Source organism: Ovis aries, chromosome 11 (assembly GCF_016772045.2).
Source record: "Ovis aries strain OAR_USU_Benz2616 breed Rambouillet chromosome 11, ARS-UI_Ramb_v3.0, whole genome shotgun sequence".
Taxonomy (NCBI): Eukaryota; Metazoa; Chordata; class Mammalia; order Artiodactyla; family Bovidae; genus Ovis; species Ovis aries.
The window spans coordinates 53,558,039-53,568,378 of NC_056064.1; the positions used below are offsets into that span (position 1 = coordinate 53,558,039).

The window sequence follows — 10,340 nt, forward strand, 5'->3', positions numbered from 1 at the left end:
GCTGCAACTCAGCACATTCTTGCCCTGCGTGGTTCATCTCATCTCTCAAAACCTGTGTGTCTCAGGAGGTGAGCAGAGATCACACCCTTGGGAAGGAGAGTGGGGTGGGCGGGGCCAGCCCAGGCTGGTCTGAGTCCAGGTGCGGCCCTTGCTGGGTGGGTTCTCTCTGTGCACAGCTGGCTGCCCCCTTGGCTTTGCCAGCTCTGTGAAGCAGGAGGGCACCGTGATGATTGCTGGCTGGTCTCCATGGCAACAGCTGATGAATCTGCATCAGGAGATGGCAGGTCCGCCAGCCTGAGGCTGCCTTGGAGTGGGAGCTGGGCTTCGATAGCGGGGGCTTGCAGGGGAAAGGAGCTGCAGGGGTGAAGGTGTGGGTGCGAGATTGGTGGCCCTCCCAGCAGCCATCCAGAAGATGCTCCCAGTCTCATCTCAGTCCAATCATTGGTTCCATATATAGTCATTCCACATATATTCCATGGACATCTACGTGTGCCAGGCAGTGGGCACACAACCAGCTATAGGACCCAGTGGTGCTCTTAGCAGGTTGGGGTAGTGGGGACAGGTAGTCAGGTAATTCCAATCCACCATGATTGACGTGGGGAGGCCTCAAACCCAGGCTTGAGGGCAGGAAAGGAATCCAGGAGAGAGGAGTGTCTGTTTGATTTCCTGAAGGACGTCAGCCATGAAGAAAGGGGTCAGGAGAGCCATGTAGAAGGAGGAGGGGGGTCAGGTGGGAGGAAGAGAGGGAGAAGGGGGGGAGGGGCAGGATCAGACTGGGATCTGCAAGGTCCCAAGTATCTAGAGCCTGGAACCGGTGGGCCAGCGAGGACAGCACGGAGAGGAATGTGGGGCTTGTCCTGGTCCAGGTTAGGAGGGAGGGGGCTGGCTGGTGAAGGCAGGGGGAGGAGCGGAGTTAGGAGATGGTGTGGGGATGGTATTTTGGACTGGAAGGCATCAGTGACCTCTGTGTGATCTGCTGGGCAAGTCCCCATGCACCTCCCATGCGCCAACTCAGGTTCTGAGATGGGGAGTCAGCAGGGAACACAGCAAGGATGGAGAAGGTGAAGAAGACAGAAGGTGGAGAGGGTGGGGGAGGGTGGAGAGGATGGGGGAGGGTGGGGAGGGTGAGGAGGGTGGGAAGGGTGAGGAGGGTGAGGAGGGTGAGGAGGGTGGGGAGGGTGGGGAGGGTGGGGAGGGTGGGGAGGGCAGCTGCTCCTCCCTCCTGGGCTTCCTGAGGGTCACCGGACAGTGCTGGCTTTCACAGTGGGTGTCTTTCTGCTCTGCCCTCCTTTTTTCCCTTTCACCCCTGTGTGTGACCCTTGCACAGGCACACACACGCATGATCACACACACGAGCATTTTCATATGCACACTCACATGCACACTTGAACATCCCTGCATTTGGATGCACACGTGCGTGAAACACACACATGCATGCACACACATTTGCACACACAGGCTTTGGCATGTATATACACACCCTCCTGGTCTTCCCAGGTGGCGCTAGCGGTAAAGAACCCGCCTAACAACGCAGGAGACATAAGAGATGTGGGTTTGATCCCTGGGTCGGGAAGATCCCCTGGAGGAGGGCATGGCAACCCACTCCAGTATTCTTGCCTGGAGAATCCCAAGAGAAGAGGAGTCTGGCGGGCTATGGTCCATAGGGTTGCACAGAGTCTGGCACGACTGGAGTGACTTAGCATGCGTGCTCACACACACCCGCCCATGCACGCCCTTTCACTTGTGTACACCTTTGCATCTGTTGTCTCCCTGATCGCCCTTCTCTCCCTGGGAGTCCCCACGTGCCTCCCCTCCACTGGAACAGGCCTGGCCTTGTCGCCCATCTGCCTGCCTGCCTGTCTGTCTGTCTCCCCAGTGCAGGGAGGCCTCCTAAAGATGGGCTGCTGCCTCTTTAGCAGCGTCTTGCTGCCGCCGAGGGGAAGTCTCCAAGGAGCAGAGGCTGAGAGGAAGCAGCACTCTTGCTCAGGGTGCCCGCAGTCAGAGAGTCGCCTGAGAGGCAGGTGTGAGAAGGCCCAGGGGAGGGAGGGTGTGAAGCTGTGACTCCCAGTTCCTGTTCAGTGTCAAGGACAAAACTAGGTCGCAGAGCTCCAGGGGAAGCAAAGCCCCACGCTCCCCCAGGCTGGGCCTGGCTGGTAAAGTGGGTCCCAGGCACTCCAGCGCCCAGCCTCCACCTTCCGCTTCCTGAGCTCATCCTCTAGTCTTCACACAGCTTTTGGGGTGCGAATGGCTCTCAGGTGAGTCTTGACTTGCCTTCTCCAGGGCCGTCCTTAGCCCGGGCCAGGGCCCTCTGGTACTGGGACCCCCTAGAGCTGCGTGGTGCGGGTGACCCCTGTCCTGCACTCACATTGGTTCTTCAGCCCAGCCCTGCCTCTGTCATGGTAGAGGGGACCTGGAGTGGAGCGGCCAGGCCCCCTTGGAAGGTTGGGTTTTCCATTCTCCATACTCCTGTCCTGTCCGTGGTGATGGAGGAGGGGTATCGGCCTGGCAGGGAAAGGAGGACCCATTCAGGGCCTGGCTGGGTGATTCAGGGAGAGAATGCCATTGCTGCCCCCAGTTTATGAGCAGGAAATGGGGGTCATGGTCTTGATCACACAGCTAATAAGTGGGAAGCTCATTTGATATGATATGAATCCGGGCAGGCGGTTCTCCAGCCCCTGCTCTAACCACAGGGCCATCCAGACTCTCTCTAGCCTCAGGCCTTATGTCTTACCCATGACACGCCCTATGTTGCTTCCAGGGAAATAAGGTCCCGAAGTCTCCCCACCCTGTGGGCGCTTTGGTCCAGACCTCTGCCTGCATGGCAGGAGCCAGCACGCCCCTCCCCCTATGACCCCAAGAATGGGGGCCCACGGCGAGTCGTCTCCAGGCGCTCCTTCATAGACATGGGTCCTGCTGTTCTCACATGGGTGACACAGGGTGGCAGGATGCTCATTCCTGGGAGGTGCCCAGCTGGTTTCCGGGGTGAGCCCATGGCAGGTGCCTGCCTGGCTCATCCAGAGGGCAGTGGAGCACACAGCCAGGTACCAGGTAGAAAAGCAGGGGCAAGTGACGTTCTGTGTACCTGGAATGATCTGGTCTGTTTGGGAGCCTGTCCTGCTGGGATGCCATGCCCTGAGTCATCGGAAGATGTCTCCGGATATCAGACTCTTGTCTGGGGTAGGGAAGAAAGATGCCTATGGAGACTGACTCTCCAGGGTCCAGCATGGCTGCAGCCAATGCCTGCGGGGACCCAGTGGCAGACTTGACTCTGGGCCCCCGTGGTCCTGACTTCACCCGTTGCCATGAGGCTGGCAGCCTGCAATGACCCACCTCCTACCCCTGCTCTCAGGAGGGGAGAAGCAAGTTTCATCTCCCAGCTGTGAGGGCCAGCGAGGCAGGACCTCTGGCAGGTTAGCAAATCACACGTCTGACACAGCCTGGCAGAGCCTCACTTTCCTTTCCACGCTGACTTTCTTACTGTTAAACAGCATTTTTAAAAAGAAGACAAGAAAAGTAGAGAGAAGAAGGAAAAGGGGAGAGGAAAACGCCTGGACAACCTTCTCACTTCCCGCCACCACCCAGATGTCTGAGTGAAGAGCCGGAAACTGAAGACGAGTCAAGGGGCCACATTCAATCTCTGCCTGTGGGCAAGTCCCGGGTGGGCAGGAGAGGCGATGGGTGATGTGTCTGGATGGGACTCTGCCTGCAACCCAGTCCTGAGCTCGGCCCATGCGGGCACCCAGCAATCATGGAAAGAAAGAAAGGAATCAGTGGATGGAGGTGAGACTCTTCTCGGGTTGATGGGGAGGGAGGCTTCCTCGCCTTCTTCTCCGAGGGACTCTGAGACTGCGAAAGCCTCAGGGCTCTGCGTTCCTACGTGAGCATCCCCAGCAAGGGCCCCAGATTCCCTTCCCCTGCAGACCCTGTCGTATCTGAGTCCATGGAAGAATCTGTTTGTTTGGGTTACGCTGAGTCTTCATTGCGCCCTTGGGCTCTCTCTGTTGTGGGGAGTGGGGGCTATTCACAGGCTTCTCATTGCTGTGGCTTCTCTGGTTTTGGAGCATGGGTTCTAGAGCGCTGGCTCGGCTGATGCGGTGTACCAACTTAGCTGCCCTGTGGTGTATGAAATCTTCCCGGACCAGGGATCGAAGCCGAGTCCCCTGCACTGACAGATGGATTCCAATCCACTGTCCCAGCATGGTGGGGGGTGGGGGGAGCCTCCGCGTCCATGGATTTTTCTAAATTATTTTCATGGGGGTCAGGCCCCAGAAATGCCTTCAGAGCCCCAGGCAGGGACTCAATCACTTATCCTGGAGGGAAACCCTGACTCTGCCTCTCTCCCCTCTCCCTCTCCCTCCTTCTCTGTCTCCTAGTCTCTCTCTCTCTCTCTCTCTCACACACACATACACACACACACGTGCCCTCACGACTTTCTCGAGATCAGTGTATTTGCCACACTTACTCCATCTCTCTGGCTCGCTGGCACAAGGTGAGCTGAAGGAGAGCTTGTGGGGTGAGGACTGGGAAGGCACGGCTGCCATGGAAACCACTCGGGAGCCCCGCGAGCTGCTGCCATCGGCCGCCGTGTGGACCGTCTCCCTAATGTGTCCTGTGATGTTTGATCATCTCCCCCTTTGTGTGTCTCACCTGCCCTCCTCCTCTCCCTCCTGGCTTCTCAGACTCAGATCAGGAAGCTGCTTGCAGGTCAGGAGAGTAAATGTGCCAATGATTTTTTAAAAAAACTTAATGATATTTTCAGCCTCATCCCCCTCCATGCTCACACCTCCACCCCAGGAGGCAGCTACAGATGTTGGAGGCAGAAAATGGGATTAGATCCATAGAGAGGGTCAAGCTTCTCTGGCAAGTACTGTTGTTGGTGGCAGGGGGAGTTTTCAACAGATTCCACCACAGGGGCCAAGAGCTGGGCTGGCTCTAAATAGATAATCGGAGCCACACTGGGGACTTTCTCCTGGCAGGTGGCAAGACTCAAAGCATTGTGGGCAACCTTGATCTTCCTGAGCTTCTTTCATGTAAATGTGTTGCGTAAACTGAAGCAGGCTGTGAGCGCCTGGGTGGACCTCAACCTCCTCCTATCCTTTGAACCGTCGTCATCAACACCATCGCCATCATGTCTTACACTGGCTTTTGCCCTGAGAATTTTTAATCCTTCATTTTATTTCTTTCCAGCAATGGCCCTGAAAAGTTGGCAGGTCGAGTGTCATTGGCCCCACTTTACAGGGTGGGAAACTTCAAGGTTTCAGTGGTGAGGCTGGGACTGGGCCTGTCTCCTCTCCAAGCCTCTTTCCACAGGGCTGTTGGGTCACGTGGGTCAGCATCTCTGCCTGGTCCACTGGCTGAGGCTGAGGGCAGGCTCTCACGCGGGCTCGTGGCCCGAGGCCTGGTGAGGACGGAATGTTCTAAGCAGTGTCCGTCGACGGTTAGCAGACCCCATCCTCTCCTCTTTCTATGCTCAGTTTCCTTAATTAACAAGCTTCTGAGCAGCGTCTCTACTCCCTGAGCACACCCACGTGCAGACACCCGTGTGCAACTATTCATGTTTTATCTCTCTTGGTTAGGGGTCCATCCCCACCAAGCCGTCAAACATGTTCTGGTGAAGTCTCCCATGGTATTTTATTTTTTATTTTTTAATGAATCTGTGAGCTGACGGGGCTCCGCTGGGGCGTACTCTCAGCTGGGGTTGTGATTATGTATGAACTTGACCAGACTGGAGCCCCCAAGATGTCTCATGCACGTGACCGGCGTTTGGTGCTGACTACAGGCTGGCTGCTGATGGCAAGGCTGTGGGTGTCCCAGGCTGGGCTTCGCACGGCTTGGTGGCCTAGTTCTGCCAGGGAGTGTCTCAGGAGAGAGGTCATTTCAAGAAAGAGAAAGTGGAAGCTGCCAATCTTAAAGACTAGCTCCAGAATGGACGCAGCAGCTGTAGGAGATCTGATGGCCCTTCAAACACCAAGTCCAGTGGGCCGTTGAGGCCTCAGCTAAGTGGACATCTCTGGTCAGGTGCCTGGGCTATCCCACCCCTCCCCTGACCACTGAGGCTTTGCTCTCTGCTGGTGCTCCTCCTCCTTTCAATTTCCTTTAGGACCCTCCGACGATTTCTCTTCCCCAGGGACCCTCTTCCTTATTTCTTCCTTGACCCTTTTCTCTCTGCATCCTCCACGTTGTCCTGGAAATCTCATCCAGCCCAGGGGTACTCATGCTTCATTCGGATCTCGAACCTCCAGCCCACACCTGCAAACCGGCCCTGGGTTTCCAACTCTCTCCCAGACTTTCCTGCCCAGAGGCAGAATTAAGAATTCCAAAGTGCGTCCCCACTGTCCCATCCAGAGAGGGACTTGTCATCCTTTCTCCCAGATTCATCTTTCCTTGCGTGGTCCCCAACTTGAGGACTGGCACTGCTTCATCCCCCCTCTTCCCTGACCTTTCTGACCCCAACCAGGGCCCCCACAGTGTTTCTGGATGATGGAACAGGCGCTGCTGGGTATTCAGAGAAAAAAACAACAACAGCCAGAAGTCATTAAATAAAAAAATAAAAGGAAAGAGCATCCGTGTCTCGAGGATTTTTGTTTCCTTAGAGGAAAAGTAGATAGACCTTTTAAAAAAAGAGAGAGAGACCTGGGAGCAGCCCCAGCTTAATTGGAAAACCGCATTTGAACAGGCTGGAGAGGCTCAGGAATGGCAAATAGCTTCTGCTTGCTCAAAGGAATTTCCTGGAAGCCTTAATGGCCGCTCTGCCCAACCACAGGCTGGTCTTTCTGGCAGAATTAGCACAATCGTGTGGTTGGGGTGGCCAGACTGGAGTCGACCTGGACGCTTCTGTAGTCTGGGCTCCATCAGCACCAAAAAGCGGGGCCCGGGGGCCAGGGGAGCTTGTGGAGCCCAGGAGCTAGGGGTCAAGTAGGGAACTGCTGTGTGGTCAGAAGACCGATGGGTGGGCTGCAGTCTGGCCTGAACTAGAGATAGGGCCTGGACCCCTCAGCAGCTCCCCTGTATTCCCAGGAGCTGAGGGGCAGCAGAAAGAGCAGGGATAGAGAGCGAGCTGGTGACTGCTGAGGGCTGACTCTGGTGGGGCAGGTGCCCGGTCCATTTTGTCCTGAGGGGATGCTTGGCTATCATCTCCATTTTCCTTTTTTAACAAATTTATTCTTGACTCGCTCAGGTTTTTGTTGTCGTTTTGTTTGGCTGTGTAGCGTGTGAGATCTTTGTTTCCCCCACCAGGGATCGAACCTGTGCCCCCTTGCAGTGCAAGCGCCAAGGAATCACTGGACTGCCAGGGAATTCTTTTCATCTTTCTCTCCCCTGGCTCAGGGGAGTTAAAAACGGGCCCGTGATGTCACAGAAGAGGTTCTAGGATCCCACTAGGTCTGGCTGACTCTAATCCAGTGCTGGCTGTGCATGTCAGGTGCTGGGGGCCCAGTCCTCTGATTTCAGAGAGACAGTGTGACCCAACCTCTGAGGGTGGGCCCGGCCGCTCGGGGTCCATGATAGGACCCAGCGACACCAGGACAGGGAGGTCAATCAGTGTGGCTCAGCTGGGTCTCCCTGGAATGTGGTGTGTCCCCTCTCTCCAACCTATTCCCAGACAGTGGGCCTGAGTGGAGCACACCTCGGTTGCTAAGGCAAGGAGGAAAGGAGCGCTGGACTCGGGTTGGTGGGGAAGGACAGGGAGGCAGCTGCCTCTCCCCCAGTGGGGCTGGGAGGGTTTTGGAGGCTGGTTGCATCTTTCTGGGAACTCTGCTGGTGATTTACAGGTGGAGTTACCTGTTCTGGGTTTACCTATTGTTGACTTACCTATTCTGTTTTTTTTTTTTTTTTCATAGAAATGCAGGCTTTGGTGAAGACAGCCTCATGAACCACAGGTCAGGGGGTTCTTGGGATGTCTGAACAATCACATATCAATGAGTCACTTGTGATATTTACCTGTTGGCTTACTTATCTTATTTAAGAATTTCTACTTACAAGATGCCTCTTGAGAAACCTATATGCAGGTCAGGAAGCAAGAGTTGGAACTGGACATGGAACAATAGACTGGTTCCGAATAGGAAAAGGAGTATGTCAAGGCTGTATATTGTCACCCTGCTTATTTAACTTATATGCTGAGTACATCATGAGAAACGCTGGACTGGAAGAAGCACAAGCTGGAATCAAGATTGCCAGGAGAAATATCAACAACCTCAGATATGCAGATGACACCACCCTTATGGCAGAAAGTGAAGAGGAACTAAAAAGTCTCTTGATGAAAGTGAAAGAGGAGAGTGAAAAAGTTGGCTTAAAGCTCAACATTCAGAAAACGAAGATCATGGCATCTGGTCACTTCATGGGAAATAGATGGGGAAACAGTGGAAACAGTGTCAGACTTTATTTTTTGGGGCTCCAAAATCACTGCAGATGGTGACTGCAGCCATGAAATTAAAAGATGGTTACTCCTTGGAAGGAAAGTTATGACCAACCTAGATAGCATATTCAAAAGCAGAGACATTATTTTGCCAACAAAGGTCTGTCTAGTCAAGGCTATGGTTTTTCCTCCAGTGGTCATGCATGGATGTGAGAGTTGGACTGTGAAGAAAGCTGAGTGCCGAAGAATTGATGCTTTTGAACTGTGGTGTTGGAGAAGACTCTTGAGAGTCCCCTGGACTGCAAGGAGATCCAACAAGTCCATTCTGAAGGAGATCAGCCCTGGGTGTTCTTTGGAAGGAATGATGCTAAAGCTGAAGCTCCAGTACTTTGGCCACCTCATGCAAAGAGTTGACTCGTTGGAAAAGACTCTGATGCTGGGAGGGATTGGGGGCAGGAGGAGAAGGGGATGACCAAGGATGAGATGGCTGGATGGCATCACCAACTCGATGGATGTGAGTTTGAGAGAACTCTGGGAGATGGTGATGGACGGGGAGGCCTGGGGTGCTGCTATTCATGGGGTTGCAAAGAGTTGGACATGACTGAGCGACTGAACTGAACTGAACTTACAAGATAGAAGCAAAAATCACACTCAATCGGGAGCAAAATTTGCAGACTACGACATGAATAATTAAAGACTTTTAAAAATGTCTTTCTGTCTAGAAGATGTGTTTGCGTGCTCAGTTGTTTCACTCATGTCCGACTCCTGTGTGACCCCACGAACTGTAGCCCATCAGGCTCCTCTATCCATGGGGATTTTCCAGGCAAGGACACTGGAGTGTGTTGCCACGCCCTCCTCCAGGGGATCTTCCCAACCCAGGGATCGAACCTGCGTCTCCTGTGTTTCCTGCATGGGGAAGCGGATTCTTAACTGCTGAGCCACCAGGGAAACCATTCCAAAAGATAAAATCCCTTTTAAAAAACTATAGTCACAATCCATGAGCACACCAGGTAGGCCTTTAACGCTGCGATTCCACTGTTAAGTTACAGATGGCGTGACTTTGGGTTTGACCCAGGAGGGATGAAAACAGCAGTTTAGATGAACACCTCCTCGTGTCCTCACCATGTGCCAGGACCTGGGTGAAATTCTCTCCCTGGGTTAACTCTTCTGTAGCTTCCAAGAGGACTGCCAAGTCGGCACTGACATTGCATCTGTTTTAAGGCTAGGGAACCTGAGGCACAGAGAAGTTAAGTTACTTCTCCAGAGTAGCACAGTGTGGTTTCCTGGCTGGCTCAGAAAACGCGAGGGGCGTAGGGTGGGCAGCAGGAGGAAAACGGGTCCAGGTTGGCCTCTCTCTTGCAGGCGTGGGTGGGATTTTTCTGGGACCGTCATGAAGCCCTGGGAGGAATCCAGCAAAGAGTTTGCCTGTCATAGGGTTTAATAAAACCTGTGCAAGGATGATACTGTTATGCTCTTTTCTTAAAGTGTCCCTGCATACGGATTAGCACAAAGCTCCCCAAATCCTGAATCTTCCCTTCGCAAACTCAGCTGTTTTGGAATAAGCAGCCTGTAACCCCCTCAACCCTCACCACCCTCACCGCTTGGGCAGGAGTCTGATAAGCAAGCTGGGGAGGGGGGAGGCCTCTTCATCTCCCGGTCATCCACAGGGTTCCAGAGCTCTCTGCGTGTCGTCCTGGCTTCCGCGCTGGTGAGAGGAGGTGCCGAGGCCCCCCGTGGCAGGCAGAGGATGGGGTCTTGCTGTCACTGCTCCTTATTTCATACCTCATGGTGGCTCCAGTCCCTTGAGATATCACTGCTTCTATTTTCCCCAGGCTTCTTCTAGATGCGGAAAAACCACTCGTTTATTCAACAGAGCTGTGCCGGTGCCCCCCAAGTGCCTGACACACAGCTGAGCAAGAAGGACAGAGCTGTGAGCAAGGGATGGGCACCCCCTCCACCCAGGAGCTCACACTCTGTTGGGAGGTGG

General features: G+C 54.3%; 1 long non-coding RNA gene across 1 annotated transcript; it reads left to right on the plus strand.

Moving 5' to 3' along the window:
• The first annotated feature begins 2,094 nt into the window (after positions 1-2,094).
• Positions 2,095-9,814, plus strand: LOC121820712 (uncharacterized). The gene is made up of 3 exons (XR_006061407.2): positions 2,095-2,255; positions 3,489-3,780; positions 7,839-9,814. It is a non-coding gene; the product is annotated as an uncharacterized LOC121820712 (long non-coding RNA).
• Positions 9,815-10,340: the final 526 nt, after the last annotated feature.